This window comes from Echeneis naucrates, chromosome 3, assembly GCF_900963305.1.
Source record: "Echeneis naucrates chromosome 3, fEcheNa1.1, whole genome shotgun sequence".
Lineage (NCBI taxonomy): Eukaryota > Metazoa > Chordata > Actinopteri > Carangiformes > Echeneidae > Echeneis > Echeneis naucrates.
Genome location: NC_042513.1, coordinates 18,854,630 through 18,877,597, shown reverse-complemented (window position 1 = coordinate 18,877,597; position 22,968 = coordinate 18,854,630). Strand labels below are relative to the sequence as shown.

At 41.6% G+C, this 22,968-nt stretch overlaps 1 protein-coding gene across 1 annotated transcript in view; it reads left to right on the top strand.

Moving 5' to 3' along the window:
* znf536 (zinc finger protein 536) overlaps window positions 1-22,968 on the top strand; it is a 199,025-nt gene that overhangs the window by 10,025 nt on the left and 166,032 nt on the right. Inside the window, exon 2 of the mRNA XM_029497423.1 lies at window positions 14,755-14,840. The gene's annotated coding sequence lies outside the window, so the exon portion shown is untranslated. The remainder of the gene's footprint in view (window positions 1-14,754; window positions 14,841-22,968) is intronic.

Here is a 22,968-nt window from a genome sequence, read left to right as displayed (position 1 = left end):
AAAGAGAAACCTTTTACAGATCTCCCGCAATTTCCGACAGTTTTCTTAAATCGTCTTTTTTTTTTTTTTATTATTATTTATTTTTAAATGGCCCACCTCATCATCTTTCTCTCTCCCCAGCCCCCATCCATCTCCTCCTCCTCGCCTTCCTCTTCCTCTTTTGTTCTTATCCTCGTCTTTTTCGTTATTATTATTATTATTATTCTTGATCGTGAGCTGCAGTTGTTTTCTCCATCTCAGAACTGCATTTTATCTCTTTTGTTGTGTCATTCACACCAATCGTAGTAATGGGGAGAGAGTTAAGTGGAAGTGCTGGGGCCCGGGCCCTTGTTTGGCTCGTCTGTCGACTGCTTTGGTAAACAGGACTGTCAGATCTGCAGAGAGAGACAGAGAGGAAAGGAGGAGTAAACATTTGAGGCATTTTCATCCATGTTGTGGTTGATGACACTGATAGGCTCCAAGGGTGGCAGTGAGTTCACACTTGAAGTTTGCTCAATGTTTGTCCCAAAAAGTGGGGGGTCATTTTGAACAGATTCGCTGTTTCAAATCTTCTGTCAGTCTGCGGCTCCCAGTACAGAACAAAGAAAGAACAGGAAGAGGACATGGAAGACTTTTCCTCAGTTTGAGCTGCATTGTGTGCTGATGGCAACCACTATAAGTGACTTTTAAAAGGTTGTCCAGGTTCGTCATAGCTCTAGCTCTTATCTTCTACAGGGTATGGTAATGCTGCACTAAAGCATTTCCGGAAATCTTGGACTACGATCAAAAAGAAGTCATACAAGAAAAGAAACATCAGCGTACATGAATGTTCAGACATTTGGATACGTTTAAAACAAACCTACTACCCTGCAGGTAGCTGTTCCACTATCCAGGTGTGGCACTACAAAACTAAAAAAACTTCCACCAAAGACAGATAGTATTAGAAAGGCATTATTAAAATGTAGTGTGGACATCTCAAAATACCAATAAAATGGATGATTACATGTTGATGATAATTTTTTAGTTCATATTTAGTCGTGGTTGCAAAGTTGATTTCTTGGTTGGTTCATCCACCACCCTGGTCAAAAAGCCTCAACAAGGGTTGGATGACCTTCATTGTTCCCAAAGGAGGATGACGTCTGCTGACTTTTCCTTGGTATGTCACCATCAGGTTGACATTTTTGGCTTTTTGTGGAATGCCTTGACAATCAGATGGATTACCAAGCTACGCACACATTCAGGAACTTTTTCATTTTGCTCCATCACCGGGTCAATTACATCAATGCTAGCCAAACAAAATGAAAACTGCCATTCCCATCATTTTAGACTCTGCTAATTAGCATATATTAGCATACAAACTCGCTAAACGTTATACGTGCAAAATACATAAATTCTTACTGAGCCAGTATACTCAGAGTTTTGTTAGATCATGATGGTCCAATATTTGTAAAACCTCCTCTGAACCCAAAGAAGTTTTTTCATGTGATGCTTTCATTTCAAAGTTAAGTCTGAGGGTTTCCTTTGACTGAAAGTGAACTTCATTGGAGTCACCTGCTTCTTCGTGCTTGCTACACTTCGTTTAATATTCATATTTTTTATTTATTCCATCCCCCAAATATTGTACTTTGGGTCATCAGAATGAACTTCTCCTGCATTTTAAGATCTCTTACTTTGAAGAATCATGTCTTATTTAAACTGATATAATCAAAGACCAAAGCTGTGGAAACCCAGGTTTTAGTAAACCAGAGTTTTCCTTTCATCTTAATTTTAAGAGGATTTTTGAAAAATTCAGAAGATAGTAATGTCACAGTACACGGTCATCTGAGAGGTTTGCTCCAGAAATCAGTTTATATTTCTCTCGCTCTCCCTCACAGCCTCGGTCTCTCTGATTGCCGATCATCCCCTGAGGGCTTTGAGGCGCTCTTGCTAGATCCCTGTGATTAGGGTAAATGGACCCCCCTTCTCCGACCCTTTCTCCTGTTTGCTTGAGATCAGGGTTGGTTTTCAGGGTGGGAATGAGGTGGATTGAAGAGGATGAGTTGAACAGTGCAGGAAGAATGTGATGCGTCAGGAGAGTTAAAATATGGAAAAAGATATCAATGTGGAGGGGATCCTTCAAATCACACAAGATATCACATCAACCTCCTTCTGCGACTTTTAAATGGCACATTCAGGCTTTTGGACATCCCACAATAATGAAATGCAGCAGCAAATGCACCACTTTTAAGGTAGAAAGTGCAGCTTGTTACGAAGAAATATTAAAGCTAACTAATTAACTGGCTGCATGCTTAGAAATCACTCTTTCAAAATAATGTGATGGCAGCACCAGTCTGTTCTTCAAACCTGGTTGAACAACTTACTAAACCTGTGGAAGGATTACGTCTTCAGGCAGTTTACATTGCTGTGTGTGTGTGTGTGTGTGTCTGTCTGTGCCCTGTAATGCAAGCCCCTCAGGTGCTGATTCCTCTCTGCGTTGTCTGCTCTGACTGTAGGAAGTGTGGTTTTCCCTCACTTCCCTGTGACTCTGCAGTAAGTGCTGTTACCTGTTGTGTATATGTGTGTGTGTCTGTTGCTGGTGGTGGGGGTGAGGGCATTTGATCCAGCTGTGGCTCGTGTTTGTGCGGTACCCGGCGGAGGTCAGTCTCCTCAACACCCCTTTTTCATCCAATTTCTGTGGCTGCGGGCGGCCGCTCGCCGTGCTTTTGTTGCCGGAGGTAATCTGTGAAATGATCTTAATTATGGAGGTTCGGCCTGTTCTTCTTCTCCCCCCACCTCTTCCTCCTCTCTCTCTCTTTTCATTCTTTCCCTCGCTCTCTTCCTCTCTGTACATGCTTTTAATCAAACAGCGTAGTTAGCTTGTAATGAGGGCGAGGAGAGCACGTGTGCTTCTGCTTACACATGCTGCGAGGCTTCAGTGAGGAGGAGAAAGACGATGATGAAGAGGGTGAGGAAGGATGGGAAATGGTGGGAAGACAAATGATTATACAGTTTCCATGACAGGTTTGTCAAAAAAATTATACAGCAGTGCAGAAATCATAAATGCATTTTCAATCCCGCCATAACCAAAACTGTATGGTTTAAAAAAAAAAAAAAAAAAAAAAAAAAAGTCAGCTTCGACTCCACAATATCAATACTTATTTTCATTTGTATTTAAAAAATGTTTTACCTCCATAGGTGTATTCATCTGGGAGGAAGGGAATCCTCCAAACCCACATTGTGACCCCCACCAGTGTTTTTAAACTGACAACATGATTTAATTTTATTTTTGATCACCAAATAAAAAGTAACTGCAGAGGAAGTGTTGGATGTTTCCTTTAACAGCTGTCACAGATGTAAACACACTCAGTTGTTCAGAGCATTTAGACAATATAAAAGTTGGTTATAAAGTAGGGAGGGAGGGTGATGCAGGGGCAGAGGGGGACACATGGGTGAGTCGGGGGGGTTCAGTGGAGATCCATTACACACAAACAGCAGAGGAATTGATGATCCACTGATCCAGTGAAGATTAGGCTGACAATCCTGATGGACACTGAAAAGGTGACCACACGGGGAGGAGTGTTTGTGAGCCTGCCTCTACACCCTATGCACAGTGTGCTTGTGTGTATGTATATTAATGGAGGCGTGGCTTGTAGCACAATAGCAAATACCATATGGCACTATTGTGACCCCCCCCCCCCCCCCCACAATCTCTTCTCCTCTATGCTGCCATCATCACTCCTTTAAGTCACATTCACAGCCATTTCCAGGTCAGTGTGGGGCCAAAGGGCAACAGCTTGGCCATGAATTCCAGTCATGGCGTTGACATTCTCTTCCTTTATGTGTAAAAAGCTGCTATATCGCCTCAGATGCTTTGGTAGCTTAGCTTATCCAAGTTTAGTCATTTATCAGAAGAAGTGACAGGCTGCACTTGATTTTAAGGATTTCAACAGGTTTACTCCTCAACAATCAGGGGCTCTAACAAATACCGTTTTGACTGCTGCCAAAAAGTGTAGATAATCAATAATTAAAGAAAAACAAGATCAAGCTCATGCTGGTTTAGCTTCGTAGAAACATTTCTCTCATTTATTTTTTCGTAACATTTAGAGACTAAAACAGATTAATCAATAGTCAAATAATCCAGAGCTGAAATCGATTAATTGATTTGTTTGTCGGAAAATTAGTCTGTAGTAAATTTGACGATTGGAGATATTTTTGAAACAACACCAAAAAAAGACAGACAGATAGATAGATTTTTATAGATGAAATCATAAATGGTTTCACTAATGAGCATCCGGCAAGCATCCGGCTTGTTTATGAGTCATGTTAAATTCTGATTCTTTTCTGGGAGTTTTGAGTACTTCCTGTGTGCTGCTGTGGGTAGAGGGAGTTTTCTCTATGGGTAAGGTAGTTTTCAGTTGAGGTGTGTGTGTGTGTGTGTGTGTGTGTGTGTTACAGTGTAGCTGCTAATTCCTTTAGGGTCAGTGGGAGGGGCTGGGGTTAAATGCTGTGGCAGGGGAGGTCAACAGTGATTAGCTGCCATCTGAACTAATGGTTGGATGCTGAGGAGGAGAAGAGACAGAGAGAGGAAGAAGAGGTGTATTAAGGGAAAGGGGCACCCCACAACTCTCTTCAGTTTCCTCTTCTCCCCCTCTATTCCCTCCTTTCCTCGTGTCCCTATATTATTAAAGGTTGCCTCTGTGTTTAAGTAAGGCAAAGCAGATGGCCCTTTTCATAAATCATGCTTATAAGATGATTACAGGCGTCGCCGCCCACCATTCTCCCTTCACTTACAGTTTTCCTCCAGGCCTACTAATCTGCCTGGTTTTTTTTGTTTTTTTTTAAGAACTACAAAGCCACCAGCCACAAATTCAGATTATTTTACTGAGCAGGGGGAAAAACATGGGAAGTTTTAAATGTAAAAGCGGCAAAAAGCCCAAAAAGGTGACAAGTTATGTGAAGGAAAAAAAAAATGCTAAGATAAAAATCCATCCCCTGCCAGTGCTGCCTCTTCTCTCTCTCTCTCTCTCTCTCTCTCTCTCTCTCTCTTTCTTTCTCTCCTGCAACCTCTCAGTGTTACCCCCCACTTGTTATATTCTTGAGCTTGGCACAAAGTTGCAGAACAGAACAGGATGTTAAATATATAGCACGGGGAGGGAGAAGAAAAGAAGAAGGAAGAGAGATGGAAAGAAGAGGGAGTAAAAGGAGGGGTGCAAGTGCATGTGTGTGTTGGATTATGTCTGCGCCGTTGCAACTATTCCTTGATGTATGCGCCATGTCAGGCAGTCATTGTCTCCTGGGTAAAGAATGATAGTTCAAATACCTAGCATCTCTCCCTTGGTGCTCCAAATGCTCGCCTTTGAAGTTTTTATAATCCATCTGTCATCTGCAAGCAGGGAGGGCACATGTTCTGTACCACTCAATTACCAAATTCTCTTTTTGCCAGCTACAATGTGACAGGAAGTAAATAATATGGGTGACCCTGAAAAAAAAAAAAAAAAAAAAAAGAAGGGAAGGGGAGGGGTTGGGATGGTGGTGGTATGGGGGGGTTGTATATAGAAAGAGAAAGAGAGGGGAATTGCTTGAAAATCCTATGTTCCTGGCTTTCTCACGCACTTGATTGTGTCCCTTCACTGCCTCTCATAACAGAAGAACAAAGCCTGTTTGTTGTGGGTGGAATGCCTAAAATGCTTCCTACTGTTACAATTATGAAGAATTTGATTGAATGTGTATTTTTTCAAGGGTTTGGTGATTTTGATCTTTTTTTTTTTTTTAAGTGCCTTGGATTGTTATTCTGCTTCCCCACTAGCAATAATAACCAGCCACTTAATCAAATCCCATTTGATATAAACGTTTCTGTACTTATAAAGGGCAGGTAGATGTTTTCAATGCAGTGAGAGGGGGTTTGAAAAAAAAAAAAAAGAAATGCGTTTTGATTATACATTACGATGCTTAAAGATGGATGTTGAATGGCTCTTTGTCAGCAGCTAGATGGAAAATCTAATGAAGTTTGCTGCAGTTCTTGGTGTTCAAATCGTCTTTAATTGGTGAGGACTTTGTTGTGCGTCGCTTTAAAGCTGTACTAAGGCGACCACAGAAACTTCTGATAACTGTCTGAAAATAACAACAGCAGCGGTTGCAAATTACGCCTCTGAAAAATATTTCATTTACATACACCACAGGCCCCCTTTTAAGGCGTCTACCTTTTTAATTCTTCTTCATATTTAACACTCGATACAAAACAATAATAATAAAAAAAAAAAATCCTCAGATCTCTGTTTCTGTATCCTCGTTTACATCGAACCCCCCACCCCAGCCCACCATCTCGACTCCTCACCCCCCCCTACCAATCTGAAAGCATCCTCACTGGGAAGAAGATGAAAAGATTGTTTTGAGAAACTCAAAAGGAAATTTGACATTCTTTGGTTGCTTCTGAAACTTCCAATATTCTGCCGTAATTGCTTCATACACGTTATATATCTTCATTTGGGGGAATGGTGGAGATGAAGAACATGTCGGCTTCTTTCTTCCTGAATAAAAGGCAGCAGAACCCATCTGGTTGGGTGATCCACGGCTGGCCCTCTCGCGCTCATCGCTGAAATAATACTCCCTCTAATGACTCCCACATATTCTGAAATCTTCCTTTTGAAATTGGTCTTGGCAGATTATTTGCAGGTACTTGAGTTGCATCTGTTTGCAATTTTGCAAATATGGACGACTTTAATGCTGGGCAGGGGCGGGTAGCAGGGAAGAGGCTGTTTTAATCCATGGGATAACACCGGCTGTCAGTGTGAACCGGCCTGAGCAGCGGCCTGCACCTTAGCCTAAATTTGGCTTTGTCTTTATGCTGGTGGTGATACGTTTGTGGATAGTGGTGCAAAATGTGCCCTCAACCATAATTTGCAGCTGTTTCCATATGCAAGCATGACTGGTTTTACTCTGAGTGTGTTTACTGGTTGCAGATTGTTACATTCACATGTGCAATAAGGAAAACAAAATGAGTAAATGCTTAAATCACTTTGCAGCAGTGCAAAGTAACCAAGTGCATTTTGTAATAATATGAATAAGTACTTCACCTAAATGCAAATTGAAGTTATTTGTACTTAATGGCACTTTATATTCTTGATTCTACACTATATATGTATCTATATATATATATCTATCTATCTATATATCTTAATAATGATAAGGTATCTGCAACTTTAGTGACATAAATGTTTTCAGAGACACGGACAAGGACTGAGTGTTTGTTCCCTCATGGCATGAGAAATATTTTCTTCTCCCAGAATAACTCAGCAGAAAACAGGCCTGCTTTTTCACAGCTCATGAAAAGTCCACATTGTGGAGATGTTAGTATTTTGTAGAATAGTGATTTAAAAAGTCAGCTTTTACATTAAATATCATGGAAAACTAGCATGAAAAAAAATGTGTATTTTCGTGTCTCATGGCTCAAAGAGAACAATAAAATGTTACTTCAACTTGAAGCATGAGCAGGAACAATCTAGTAATGTGATATGTCTGATAGTGTAACATTCACAGCTTTAAGTGCTTGCTGCTTTAAAGAGCCCCTCCAGGCGTGTTTAAAGATACATAAGCATGCTCTGCTTTAAATTATACTTCGTGTCCAACATGGTTTTTCCATTAAAAAAATGATCTGGGTAGACATTTTGAAAGCGAAGGCCCTCTCTGATGAAGAGAGCAATCTATCAATATAATAATTATTTGACAGGTATCAAAGACCGCTGAATCTGTGCACGTGTAAGGTTTCACACTTGTGGAAGTTGCCTTTCGGAGCAGGATTGCCTTCTAATTCGGCTGTGTTGTCACAAATCACGCTGGCGAGATTTTCGGTGAGATCAGGGAAACGTTCCTGAACAGCTGACCAACACGTGCCTGAATTGAGGGACATTTTAGTTACGTTTTTATTTCAATCAGTCCTTAAATGTATGACTTTGGAATGTTTCTGGAAGACGGATCCTTCCATCCACTGAATGTCGTGGGTCACAGGTCGTACATGTCGGAAAGGCCAGGAAGTATAAGAGTTTGTCAGGTGTTCGTATTGTCCAGCATAAAGTGCAGTGATCAGCAAAGCTAAACCAAAGCTGAAATGATTGTGACTTTAGTCCTTATTATTTCTACCATGTGGTGAGCAGCTGACCAGCTTAAGCCCCCCCCACCCTCCCACCCTCCTCTCTCTCCTTCCTCCCTCCCCCTTTTAAAACTGTAATAAGGTGCCCTATTGTCCTATGGCAGGGTGTACTGGGGCCACAGCTGAGCCCACCCGGCTGACTGTAATTGCATAGGTGGTTACAATTACATTAATTACATATTTCATCAACAGTGTTTATCCAGCCACACAGTAAATGAAGAAGCCAAACTTTTAACTCTGTCTTTTGTTTTTGCATCCCCCCTCCTACCCCAACCCCTCTTTCTCTTCTCTGCTTTTTTTTTCTTCTTTTTCTTCTTCTTCATCTTTTTTTTTTTTTTTTTTTTTTGTGGTTGTTTTAATAGGAGCGAGGGGAGGGGAGGTGCCAGAGGAGGAATTATGCTGAAAGTGTATGCCTTGCAACTTTTCCCCTCCCTGTTGGAAATGTTTATTTGAACAGTAAGCTCATGATTTGAATATTTGTAATCCATGCTTAAATTTACAGGCCAGATGAACTTTTTGGCACAGAATGGCAACCATAAGTAGGATTTTGAGAAAAGCTTTACAAAATTTTAAGCCATGTGCAAGGCTTATATAATTTAGAAGGGGGGAAATATGCACAAATAAAACAGGCTCTGTCTTATTTACTTTACATGGGCAGAAAAACTGCATCATATGGCGTCTGATGTATATATGCGTTGGTTATGTCTTCCTGTCCTTTCAGAAAACAGAATCTAAAGCTAACAATCAAGTTGCCTATGAACACTTGCAGGAATAAAATAGCCGCGGAGGCACTGGAACTTGAGCAGTTGTCCTATGTCGGATATAAATTAGTGTAGTCCATATTGACCCGTGCTGGTGGGAATGCCACCCATCTTGTGGGCAAGGAGGTGGGTGGGACGCCCCGGTGAGTGTCAGGGAGTGATAGAGGGAGAGGTCACGGAGGCTGGCAGAAGACGTAAAGGAAGGCTTTCTTAAATGATGCTAATCAGTCCGGAGGGGCCTGGCCCTCTCTCCCTCATCAGCCCACTGTAATTCAGATGTGCTGAGAACCTGGAATTAAATGTGTCACTGTGAGGTGTGTATCAGTAAGTGTGTATGTGTGCATGTGTGTTTGTCAGCCTCTGTTTGCCTTGCATCCACTTGTGTGTGTGCATGCGCACAGGGTGTTTAGGGGTTAAGTAGAACCAAATTAGTCGATGGCAGAACTACATCAGCAGTAGCTTTCTGTATGGCTACTTCTTGGTGAATGTCAAGATGATTTAGCTGCTCTTCTGCTCGCCGTCTGTCTCTGAACACTGGCCCTCCAATCACCGCTCCAGGCTGTCTGTTCTGTGGCCCTCCGTGCAACAAATGAATATTAAATCTGTACTGGGCAACTTCACACACCAGCAAGAGGTTACAGTCCCAGAATAATTAAGGCCAGAAATCCTGCAAGGTAACATCAGTAAACTGTCTTCTTAGGTGGCGTCTGCAGATGGTGGAGGAGCTGTATATGTTCTGGATTTCATCAGTTCAATTTGTGTGTGTATGTGTGGGAAGTCATTGGGTTGAGCATCAGGGCTTGAATCGCATGCTTTGATATTAGTTTGAATGTGATACTAGTGTATATATACTAAAAATAATATGTAAGAGCTTGAGAAAAGAGATTTCTACAACCTCTAAATAAATTTTCAAGAGAAGTTAAGCTTTTTATTTTTATCAAAGAATTTTGAGTAAAATATAGTAAAATTACAATTGCAGTCAGACCAGTTTGCACACAGGATCTGATAAAGAAGTAAGACTGAGCAGACTGTGATGAAACAATCAATGTCAGTATTTGTCGGAAAAAAAAAAAACAAAAAACCAAAAGATCAGGAGTGACGTTCAATGTGTCCCTTCCTGAGGCAATGTAGGTGTCTGTTGTCTTTCTTTCCAAAAACGGGTGCATGTGTGGAGACCTGCTAACATATTGTGTGTATGTGTGTGTGTGTGTTGTGAGGGGTGTGGGATTGGTAATGGGGTGTTAGTGTGTGTGTGTGTGTGTGTGTGTGTGTGGGTGTGTGTGAGAGCGCAGGGACGCCAGTTGGGCTAACAGCTGAATCATGGCTCAGCCGCTGCCCCTCGTAGTCCTTGGCAGTTAGCGGTGTGAAAAAGCCTTCTCTTTGAGGGCATTATATAGATTAATGTGCTGTGCCTCGGGCAGAGACACACACACACCTCGCCAGGGAGGGATCTGACCGTGTGTGTCTGTGTGTGTGTGGAGAAGAGTACTATAGCAGCACAGGATTGTTGAGGTTTAAATGTGCATACATGTGAACATGTGTGTGCGCATTTGTGATTGTGTGCATATGTGTGTGTGGATGTGAGAAGGGAGAGTTTGGCGGGGGGGTGTTAACAAGTGACTAGAAGAAGGTGGGGGGAGTAAGCTGTGTGTGTGTGCGTGTGTGTGAGAGTGCGCATGCCAAAGAGATAGAAATGGGTGGCATTGAAATACTTTTAGAATTTTTGAATTCACAAATATTGAAGTGTGTCCTTCAGGGATACTTCAAACAAAAAGGTGATTCTTTCTTTATTTCTAATGAAGCTGAATCCCCCCCCCCCCCCCCAAAAAAAAAAGTATAATCTGTGCAATTTGTAATGCTCATAGTTAGCTAGTTATCCCTTTTAAGTTTATGTGATCTCTAGCAGCTGTATTAACTACGATGGGTGTGAGGGAGGAGGTCAGGTGACAGTGCGTAAATGGCTTCCAGAAAACACGACTTTCGTTTTCCGGTTTCAGAGCAGTTGTCTTGTTTCTATTAGCCACAACTGCTCCAGTCACAATAACTGCTCGTTTAATTGCCGTTACCATGACGACGAATATCCTCGAACCTGAGTTAGGAAATGAATGTAACCCAAACCACGACCTTTGCCTAAAGCTAACCAAAGTGTTATGTGCCTCAACCAAAACAAAGGTTCCATAAACTTAATCAAGTGTTTATTGGCGTAACTGCCTCAGCCCCCCCCAGCCCTCCCCCTCACCCGTCCCTTTTTGAGAGAAGCTCTGTTTGGCTTTTAATGCAAAAAGCCCTCCCCATAGCCAGTGTTTGGTTTGTTCAGTCTGGGCTACTGTAGAAACACGGTGGGCTCCGTAGAAGAGGACCCACGCCCACGAAGACATGAAGGACTCATAACAAAACACCACCAGTCTTAGTTCCAGGTGATTATACACTAATGAAGACATAATTATAAACATTATATTCCATTTTGGCCAACAGAGCCCCCTAAATCCTACACGCTGGTCCTTTAAGCCTGTTATTGGTTAAGCAGCAAAATCTAAATCTGTTCAGTCCAGTAGTCTGAATGCTGGGGTCTGCAAGGGTGTCTGGGGAGCCGGCAGCTCCTATCAAGGTATTTTTATGTGAATTAGAGAGGTGTTTATGAGACCCGGGTGACCTGAAAGGGGCGTCTCACGGCCCAGAGACTCACTCCCTCTCTACCTCTCTCTCTATCCCACGTCTTGCCTCTCAATGGAATTGGCTGTTGAGATCAGGGTGTAGCTGAGCCGATACTCAGTATCACAACAAATATACACCAATGCTGCAGCTGCTGGAAGCAAATGAAAAGTACATCAATGCTCCAGCTGAAGTTAAAGCGAAAGCCTTGTAGGGGTAAACAGGATATTTAAAACTTTTAAGGCCTCTCTCTATTTTTCTTTCTCTCTCAGGCTGCATGATTGCTCATATTTTGTGAGTTTCCTTTTTTCTCATTTTCCTCACTTTAACACTTATCAGAATTATAGCACATTCCTTTCGGGATTAGGCACATCTGTTGTTTTGTGTATGTGTTGGTGCGTGTGACCATGAGTTCTGCCTTGGTCTGATTCTTTTTTCTTTTTTTTTTCTCCCCCAGTTCTTTGACATGAACTGTAGCTGCGCGTGCTCTTCGTATATATGCACATGAATATACATATATCTGTCCATATATGCGAGCGTTTGAATGTGTGCCTGCTCACACACAGCTCTCTCTAACCAGTGGTCTAAATAACCTACTTTTGTCTGACAACGGCATCAAGTCGTGGAGGTGCACATATGCAGAAAGCTATTTGGAAAGGCCTCCTCGTAGCTGTCAGCTTTTATTATGCGCTGAGGTGTCATGTTTGTTAGGAAGCTGAGTGCAGATGGCAGAGTGGAAGAAATGGATCACTAATTTTAACAATGATTAATGAACAGAGATGGAAAATGAATTACATTGGACTATTGGAGGCAAGGAATATTTTCTGTGAAAATGTTAACTTCGGCTGCCAGGCAGCCGGCCGTGTTGTGGGAGTATATTGAGGAGGGGGGTGGTAGGAGTGCAGGGTGTGTGTGTGTGTGTATGTATATGTGTTTGCTTGTATTATGTATGTGTGTTTGTGTGCAGCAGGGTGCAATTTTTACCCAGCATTTTATGTAGAATCAACACTTCACTGCTCTTGCCTATTACTTTACTGTTCGCCTGCTTAAAAACTGCTGGCTTTATACACATTGCCCCCTCCCCACCCCCACCCATTTGTGCATTGCACTCCCAGTTAAGGTACACACTCTTTAATAAGGTAAACACAGGAAAGGTTAGACTGTCTTAAAATGTTACTTTCATTGCTCTGCAGTGTGCGTTGATATCAAATCATACATGGAGCAGATTGGATCAGGCGTCAGGACCTTTTTGCTTTGGCATTTCACTTAGGCAGAACAATAACCTGCAGTATCTCTATTCTGTATAGTATGTACTTACTCCAAATGTAGTTTAGGAAATAACCGTAAATTGTCAATTTATAGAATTATTTTTTGATGTCAATAATCCAGAAAGTTAATGTTACAGCTTTTCAATAATAAATATGTTGATTTGTGTTTACCTTCAATACATTAGGATCACAATATCACAAGCTCATATGTAAAACAGACTTGACATTGAGGAGTTTCTCTCTTTCTCTCCCTCTGTGTCTCCCTGCAACTTCTTCCCTCAGAAGCCAAGACCTCACGCCCCTGCCTGTGTCTGCGCCTGTGTCGAGGTTTGTGCAACGGGTTGATAGGTGGATGTGAACTATTTTCAATTTAATTAAGGGCCTGATGAGAAAAACGTAATGGGAGAAAACGCAGCAAGTTCCAGCAGCATTGTGTGTTTGGGTACAGCAGAGAAAGAGAGCGAGAGAAAGAAAGAGGGAGAGAGGGAGATCTCAGGTTACAGCAACATATGCTAAGCACTGAAAAACATACACAATGCCTTTGGTGAACAAGGTAGTTGCTATGCCCTTGGGAGCCAATTTAGATTGTGACTTAAGGCAACATCGTGGCTTTGTGTGCAAGTGTGTGTGTGTATGTGTGTGTTCTGAGTGAGTCTTACTCTTGACGCTCCATTAAAACAGTAGTGGTGGGTAGATCTGGGTGGCCCTCCTGCAGACCCTCCACATTTATGCCCCCCACATCCGCCCCCTCACGCTCTCTCTCTCTGCCCCCCTCCTGCAGCAGGATGGGGCCAGCCTCTCCGTTCATTGCTGCCTCTCCACTTCCAGGGCAGCCAGGAGAATTCGTTGCATCTGTTTTTTTTTTTTTTTTTTCCAAGCATAAATTTTAAGGAATCGCAGAAAAGACAGCTACTTACGTTACCTGATTTAAAAAAAAACAAAAAAAACAAAAAAAAACAAAAAACAAAAAACACAATAGGTGACAGTGCTGCTCCCAATGCGGCTGATCGCTGAGTTGGGGTGGGGAGATGCGCAAAAGCAAATCCACAATCTGACAGGTAATTTTATATGAAAATTTCAACAAATTCAAGCAAACATTTCAAATGTCATAAAAATTGAAACGCAAACCAGTAGCAGTTTTGTCAGCAGCATCAAAAGTGATAAATTAGCTTCTTCAACAGAGAAAAAAGCTGTGCAACTTTCTCAGGTTTCCCACCTCGACAGAGTTTCAACAAAAAAAAAAAAAAAGAAGAAAAACCCAACTTTTTTTTTTTTTTTTTTTTGTGGGATTTAGGAAATACATTTATTCGCTGTGATTTCATAAGTGACGGCTCAAAAGCCAAAGCCAGTTGCTGTCAGTTTCTCTGTGTGAGGCCTCAGCTCGAACGCCACTCACAGCTACAGCCTAACTTTAAAGGGGAGTGGCAGCCTTTCACTTCACATACTTTCTGTCGGCTTGATTATTTTTCTGGTGTTAAGCAGCGGGGCTTCACTACGGGATCAGATAACATCCCTCCACTGTGCTGCACTCACCAAGTTTTCTGCTTACGAGAACAAAGCTCCCTGTTTTTTTTTTTTTTTTTCCTTGCTTTTCTTTTTTTTTTTTTTTTTTTTTAACATATTTTCACTCCACAGTTATAAACCCTGTTTCCCTGTCTTTGTCCTCCACTGGTATTACAATGTCAAATTAAAAAGCAATAATAAGAAAATGACAAAAAAGTCAAAAGATTGATGTGCACAAGCAATTACAGTTCATATATTTGTTAGATTACCAGTGGATGTGTAAATGACATCACGTCTTCACGGGAAGTCCTGTGGAAAAATAAACCTGTGGAGGATTAGAGTTTGGGGGAGGGGGGCACACATCGTTTTAATAGGTATTTTTCTTCTGTTGCCAGTGTTGCAAACTTGTCAAGCTTTAGATGCGATTGACTGTGAATTTCCTGGTGTGTGTGTGCTTTGTTTACAGGCTCCCGTTCGTCCCACCTTCTCGCGGAGCTGTCGGCGCTCTTTCCTGGCATTCGGCGCTCGTTGGAGAAAGCAGCAGTCACGCAGGTACGATCACGCCAATTGATCATGGGGAGAAATGTGTGTATGTGCGCGGGGGTGGGTGGGTTTGCTGGGGCGGTAGGATATTAAAGGTGTCTGTCATACTGCACACACATCCAAACCTTTGCACGTGTCTTTTGTTTTTCATTTAAACCTCTTTTTACCCTGCAAAAAAAGTTGATTGAGCCGGTGCTCGTTAAAGGCGCCTCAGATGTTCTGATGAGGCGTTTGATTTTTTTTTTTTTTTTTTTTTTTTTTTTGAAGGAGTCACATCAGTTATTTTGGGGGCAGCGTATGTGAATCAGTCATTCAGTCGCCATTTCCATTTTGTTTAAATCCACACTTCTGCTCCATATGGCCTTGGTTGCACATTTGGGTGGTTTTGAACTATATCCACAATGCCAAAATCTCCTTTACAGTTTTTTTTAAAGGTCCCAAAAGGACCATGCTTGCTTGCACCTCTGGTGGCAAAGATCTGTCGGAAATGTTGGCGAAGGTGCAAACTGACACCCAATGAAACACCTTGTTACTACCGTGAGTCCCATATGGGTTTGGGATTAAAAAACGCAGCCCCCCCATTGAATCTCTATGGGTTTAGTGTTCAATCACTTTGAGTGAGAACCCATACATCAGCTGTAAAATTAACCCTCCTGGAATGAACAAATGAAAAAGAGCAGCAAACGACATGAGACAGTGATTGAATGTTTGTGACGCATTGAAATAACAGTTGTGGCCTACTTATTACTTATTTGTAACCTTATTTTCCTGAGCTACTTGCACCAAACACAATATGTCCACATGCAGAAAACTATGAGATTAAAATATTTATTCGATGTTCATTAAAGATTAACAGGAAAATCCTCCTGAAACTGTCACGATGTGATCATCTGGAGGGCGTCTCTAAAATGTTTGTCATTTTAAATGTAAAAGCGACAGTCGCACCAGCTCTGCACTTTGCCGATGGAAAGCTGGACTTGTTCATAATATTAATAATATTAATGTTATGAACATATGGAAAAGAAAATTGTTCATTTCATTTCAAGAGTAAAATAAAATATATAATAATAAATAATCCAAACGCTTCTGTACAAACTACACTGAGAATACAGAAGACCATATACCTTGACAGAATCACTGGATTCTGTTAAGTATTTTATGACTCTGTAACTGTAGCATTGTAACCTTGTTTTGGCGTACAAGAAGACTGTAACATAACTTCAAAAATAAGCTCTTCCCCAACTGCCTTTAACAGCCTGCAGACTTCTTTCCATGTAAAGGCCCGAAGGCCCAATTTTCCTGTAAAAATCTAAAGGATGGAACATTTATCCTGACTCCTGAGCACCAACGCCTCTTATTTGCTCCAGTGTGTGACGGTAGCTAATGGTAGCTTAGAAATGAGGGGGCTCCCAGCACAGCAGGGACTCCAAGGCAAACTCTACATAAGCACAAAAAACAAACAACAACACCAAAAAAAAAGTTTCAACCCTAACCCGTTACATCTTCGCCGGTCTCTCTTTCGCAATCCCAGTTAATCCCATTGAAAACTCCACATGGTCTGGTGGTGACAGAAGGGTAGAGCGCGCCGTCTTCTTCTCCTGGTAATCCTTAAATTGGCACTATCTATGCACCATGCAGGGCTGGATTTCTCTCCCAGTCCGACCACCTCATCTCTGTTTTGGCTGATGCCCTGGATGCTGGTCACCAGCCACTGTTCTCATTAATAACACGGGTTTCCAAAATCTTACATGTATATAATAAGATTAGGATTACTTTATTCATCCCACGTATGGGAAATTCGTTGTTACAGCAGTAACCACAGGTACAGAAAAAATACAAGAATAGAAACCAGGAGGAGAAGTACTTGAAAAAAATATAGAAAAAATATAAAGTGGCAGTAAAAATGATTAAGTGACAATGATAACACATGACATTGTATACGTTGTGTTGCTCTAAATGGGAGCAGCAGTTTATTGCTAGGCTTTAATAACTGTCTTGTTTTCTTTTGGTACAACCGTGTTTTTATTTTTCCCTCCAGACCAATCTTTCTACTGCGTACAAAGAGGAAAAAAAAGAAGTAATTAGTCAAACGAATTACGTCACAAAACAAAAAATAAATAATGGTAAATCAGAACTTAAATATATCTCTTCATTCTTTTTTTTTTTTTTTTGTAAGATCCAGGGATTTTAAAGAGAAGCTCCTATATCCAACTAGCTGTACTGACATCTGTGGATTTTGAGGCAGTTGTTCTTTATAATCATTATTAACTCTATTGTTCAGTCCAAATCCACAACATGAAAATATAAATACTTCCCTTCCCTCTACTTTAAAGTTCCGTTGGGGCCTAACCATTAAAATGCAGGGATGGAGAGAGAGTTCCCTTGAAGGTAACTCGTCTTTTGAGAACTGTTGGTGAGTTCAGACGTGTCATTAAACTGAAGGAATCTGCAGTGTTCGAGTTGCTCCGAGTTCTCTTTTTGTCTCACTTTATTGGCTGATGCTAATCACCTGAAGGATTATATTATATCATGCACAATGGACGGTAACATAGAAACACCCACGCCACACACACACACACACACACACACACACCCACCCTGAACCAACCACCAACCCACATGCACACTGCCTGTCAAAAAGCCACATTGCCGTCAGCTCCTCTCTATGTAGCTCAAGGAGACGATTAGCAAACAGAAGTGACACGGTAAACAGGTGCCAGCCATTATTCCTGGAGCTGGAGGAGCGTGGCCACCCCATCACTCAAAGTGATGGGCTGCTCAAATGTGTGCACTATTTGTGCGTCTCAGAGCGCACCAGTGAGTGATGTGGGATCACGTGACGAGCACAAGCGTAGGATATGTCTCCTTTGTGGAGTTAGAATGCTTCATCCCACTAATCAGTTTGTGATGATGATGATGATGAGGATCATCAACATCACCATCTTCGCCACTATTGTTTATTCTAATCATAGAACAGGAATTGGGGCTCCTGAATGTCACGTTCATCTTGGCTCGACTTCAGATCCATACATGTCTGTCCGACATCCCTCCTCTTCTCTTTCTTCATCTCTTCAGTAATTACTCGCACACTCTCGCTTCCCTCTGTTCTTTTCATTTGTAATAGACCATTGTCGTGAGAGTTGGCTTCCTGAGAAACGCAGAAATAGATGCAGGGGTCAGGCCGGTTTGTAAAAATTGATTGCTTGTAAAGTACTAATCAATTGAAACCTTTTCTCTTGCAGCTGGAAAATTCGTGTTATAACATTTATTATAAGATTCGGAGCAGCAGGGATCAAACATATATGGCAGCTGTCCTCCACAGGACGAGCTGAGAGAGCCCGGCTTGGCCGGCTATAATCTTGTAATAAGGAAAAATGGAAACAGATTCAACTGCGAATGTTTGATCACATATGACTTCATGCTCTGTGCACACATTTTGTCTAATTACTTTCATAATAATAATAATAATAATAATAATATACCACGTCCGTCCAGTCAGACTCTGCCATGGTAATGGTGTGCTGTGCTAGAGGCCATATAGTTTTATTAATCAGATATAGAGAGGGTGAGTCATGTGGCTTTGGCTTGTATCATATAGGCAGCATGTGCCACAGATTTCCCTCATATTGGAAGCAGAGCAAACACATGCTCCCTTTGACGTATTCTCACACCATTTCTCACATCACAACTTGCAACACAAACCTGCGGATGCACACACGCATACAGATGGCTTAGCTACAGAGGGAGAGATTCATAAAGTGAGCTACACACACAGATACACACCAAATGTTTACATATATAACACTGTATAAAAGGGGAATGTGCCTTTATAAACGTTGCGTAATGCAAAAAACTTTTTCTGAAGTTGCATATCAATACTATAAATACAGGACATCTAAGTAAAAGTTTAAATTCTTCTTCCACTAACAAAAAGAAGATGTCTGTGGTTTAAAAAAAAATAAAAAATCTTGAATATCCTGTTTGGACACTTTGACCAGATTTCACTGCCAAACACCATCTAATTGACAAGTTTTTTGTCCATTCCAGGAACAATTATGTGTAATTTCCTTTTTTAAGCCTCACTCTGGTTTTTAATTCTTGCAAGTGGTTGCCTATGTTTCCCAGAATGCATTATAAGAGCCCCCAGGGAAAGGGTGTGAACTTTTTGCTCCTTCTTGAGTGTAGGTAGGTGGTCAGCTAATTTGTGAACATTGGGTTAATTTGATAGACCTGTTTCCTGACTGCGGTGCATTTCAGTCTGCGGAGGCTCCTTACAGCTCCTCACTTCCCGTTCTTCTTCTTCTTCTTCTTCTTCCTCTTCCTCTTCTTCTTCTCCTAAAATGCTTTTGTTACCCTATGCTCCAACAAAAGCTGTCAGTGATCTGTCTCATGGAAATATCAACCTATGGTCTGAATGTTATTCAGGTTACTTAACAAAATAATACCTGAACACAGGTAAAGGTCTTTTTTTCCCCCTCTTGTCTAAATATGAAAAGACCAAAATAAGGTGTGGGGGTGGTGGGTGCAGAGGGGTCCATTTAACCACTGTTTCCTCTTCAGTGTGGTATGGTTGATTGTCACTGCTGTGCGGTACTCCACCCTGCTGATATAAATACAACATGACTGGCATCGCAGCGTTCTCCCTCTCTCTCTTGACAGCATTCATTTGCTGGAGGAGTGGCAGACTTGGTGGGAGTTAATGATTATAATTATTTAGCTTTTTTTAATTTTTAATTTTTTTATTTTTTTTTTACATTGTGGGATAATTATTTAAGAGGTTTGTGGAGTCATTGTTGTAATCAGTAAAGAGAGATTACAGAAAATCCGCATGCCAACAGATGGTACTTGGCTGTTGTTGTTGCTTCATATTAAACCCAGTACGGCGCTCCGTGGCAGGCAAGCAGGCGAGAGTGAGGGGACAATCAAAAATGGGCCAAATTATGAAACTATTTTTCCTTCATCATAAATCGATTTATCATATCACCCCATCCCAGAAAATAAAATAAATCAAAAGCACTGAGCTATGTGGGTGTTTAGTCTCTTTAACATACTCATTTTCACAAAGTGGTGGAGTTTTCGGGCGTTGTGAGAGTTTTGGTAGCGGATTTACAAAAAAGCCTTTCACTGCAACAAGAAGTCTTTGACCAGAGATGGCCCAACCCCATGACTTTATCTATTAGCACCACAGTGCACCGCCATGGTAGTTCACACGCAACCCGATTCACAAAGAAGGTCAGCGCTCCTCCGGGGACACCAGCTGCTCCAGCCACCTCCTGAACAGTGAGCTGATGCCTCTGTCATTTCATATGCACAAATTATTTCTCTTTTCTCAGTTTTATTTATTTTTTGTTTCTTTAACAAGTGAGGAAGAAACAGACAAATACAAAGTGAGGTGAGGGTACTTGATATCCAGGGTCGGGGAGCAGGAGGAACACCAAGGCTGCTGGCCTACATTCCTGACTAATTGTATAATTGGAAAAGCTCTCCAAATGAGCAAGCAAGCCCCCCCTTCTCTCTTACCAACCACATCCCCCTACTCACTTAACACCCCCATTCCCACACACACATTTACGCCCTTCAAAGCAAATCACAAAAGAGCATTTTGGGAATGATAATAATTTCAAAAAGCGTCCATTATTAATCCCACACATTAGCATCCCTGGCAGAAGCAGCTAGGCTGGTTAGCACACGCACACAGACACACACACGTGCTCAGAAACATTCATTATACACTAGTTATCTAGTTGACGGTGTTGTACTAGTTTTAAATAAAAGTTAAAGAAATTATGTCCAGTGGGAAAAATCATTTCAAAATTGTTTGTAATTTTCTGAGTTTGTTTTCCCAATCAAAGGGAAAAAAAAGGTGTAACCATATTGATCATCATTTCAGAAATGCTCTTATCTTTAAAGCTGAGATGACATCCCTGCCTTTCCCAGCAGGCCTTTTCTGGGTGATGACTTCTACAAGTTTAACTGAAAAATGCAAATGCACATTTTTTTTTAAATCATAAATAACAGAATGTGAAAATATGTTCTACACAACAAGGGGGGACCTACCTGGGTGGTGTCTGAGTGCTCATATTTTACTTTTAGCATTGGAGCTCACGGTCAGATTGGATTTCATGATTTATGGTCCCTGCCACGTGCCGTTCATTTCCATGGCTACCAAGGGGCGGGCAAGCAAGTGGGGATGATTCCAGAGGTCGACAGCAGTGTCTAACGGGATTGCGGGGTGCCGTTAAAACGAAGCTGTTAATTAATGCTATTGATCAGCAAAAAAATAAAGGCAAATGTGATTTGCATACAGCCCAAGTGATCAATGCATTAACCAATTTTTCTCCCCCCCACCCCACTCTGAAATCTGATTTCCTGAGTTTTCAAAGTGAGAGAGAGAAGGAGAGAGTTCAGACTAATGTGGATCGATTGGGCTTCTCTCAGACAAGAATACAAAGCATTTTATTAGCCGATGAAGGGTGAAACATACCAGGACAGTCAACACGGTTTGAAGTTGGATTATGAATTTATGTCTCACTTCGATAAGAAGGCGGCTTTTTACATATTTGCTAAAACTGATATCGACATTGTCACACCCCACCACCCCTTCACATAGTGAACAGAAAACATGGTAATGAGGTGATATTTCTGCAGGGCCAAAAAAAAAAGGCAACAATATAAGAAAGAAAATAAAAAATGAAAGAAGAAAAAAAAAAAGACATCAATGACAATAACAACAGGGGCATGAAAAAAACAAAAACACAAGAGGTGTTAATAAAGCAATATGTTGTGTTTTTCCCTTCTCCTTTCTTTCCCTCTCTGTCAAGAGCAGCTTATTATAGCGTATTGATTTATAAAGCTTTAAATGTGATCCTCCATGTCCAAGTCAAGGGCAGGGAGTGAAAAAGGAAGAGAGAAGACAGAGAGAGAGACAGAGAGAGAGAGAGAGAGTGAGAGAGAGCGAGAGAGAAAGAAAGGGAGCAACGAAAGGGGGAAGGCGTCTGGAGACAGATAGAGATAGAAAGAGTGTCCACGACATGGGGAAGTGGCAGCAAGGCATTTTCAGAGCCGCTCTGGAACACAAAAGGGTAATTGTTTTAGCCCAGATGTTGCATTCGCACAACAAGCAGGATACAATGTTCCTACTGAGCTGATGAGCCCAATCAGTGAAATGATTAAAAATTGATTTTGTCCCTGTAATTACAGTATGTAAACTACTTAGCCGGGATTGCAAAGGAAGTGATTTTCTAATTACGTATATACTCTGGTGTCTAATGATTGGTTTTTTGAAGTAATGAAGAGAGGGTCCTAACGACTCCACTGTGTTCTGTTGTTGAAGGGAGAAGGCAAGAGAAGGGTGTGTGGGGGAGGGTGTGTGTTGGGGGGTGGGGGTGAGAGAGCATCGGTAGGGCAAGACAGCAGGCTTAGATACAGAAGGGAGATGCAAATTGAATTTTTGCCAGCCAGTGCTAGCACGCTAACACGGGGCCCTGTGTTCGTTTGCATGGGATCTGGAAGCTAAATGCAGGCTGTGACTTCTCATGGGGGTCGCCGGGCCTTAACCAGCCCTGGCAATCTGGACCCTGCAATTAAAACCTCATGGGGGTTTTGTGATTCAGGACATTACACATGCTCAGGGGAATTAACACTTGCACAAGCTCACAAAAATAAGCATGTAGCTTGGCCCTTCGGCTCTGAATATATTTCACCAAGTTTCATTCAAATGACTATGTAACTTTTCATAGAAACGGGCTCCTTAGGATTTGAGACCACCAGAGCTGCAGCAGCAGTTGAACTTGCGTATCCTTTAATAGATTATATACAGTAATGATTGGAGCGCTCTCCAGATGGGACTCAAGTTACACAAAGAGAAATTTAAGACAGATTAGTACGATGCATATTTCTCTAGAAAAATGTCTAGCTGAAAACTGAGAAGCATTGAAAGCAGAGGTTGGAAGAAAAGTAGGGAAATAAAATCAGGAAAATCTTCAAATTAATGTTGGATAAACTTCTGCTCAAAAATGGCCAGATATTCTGCTCATCCCCCGAGGTCACGCTCATCACTGCTGCTACCCCGTGCATGGACAGACTAGATACTTAGGAAAGAGCGAACTCACGTTTGTGTGATGTGTTACAGTCCAGT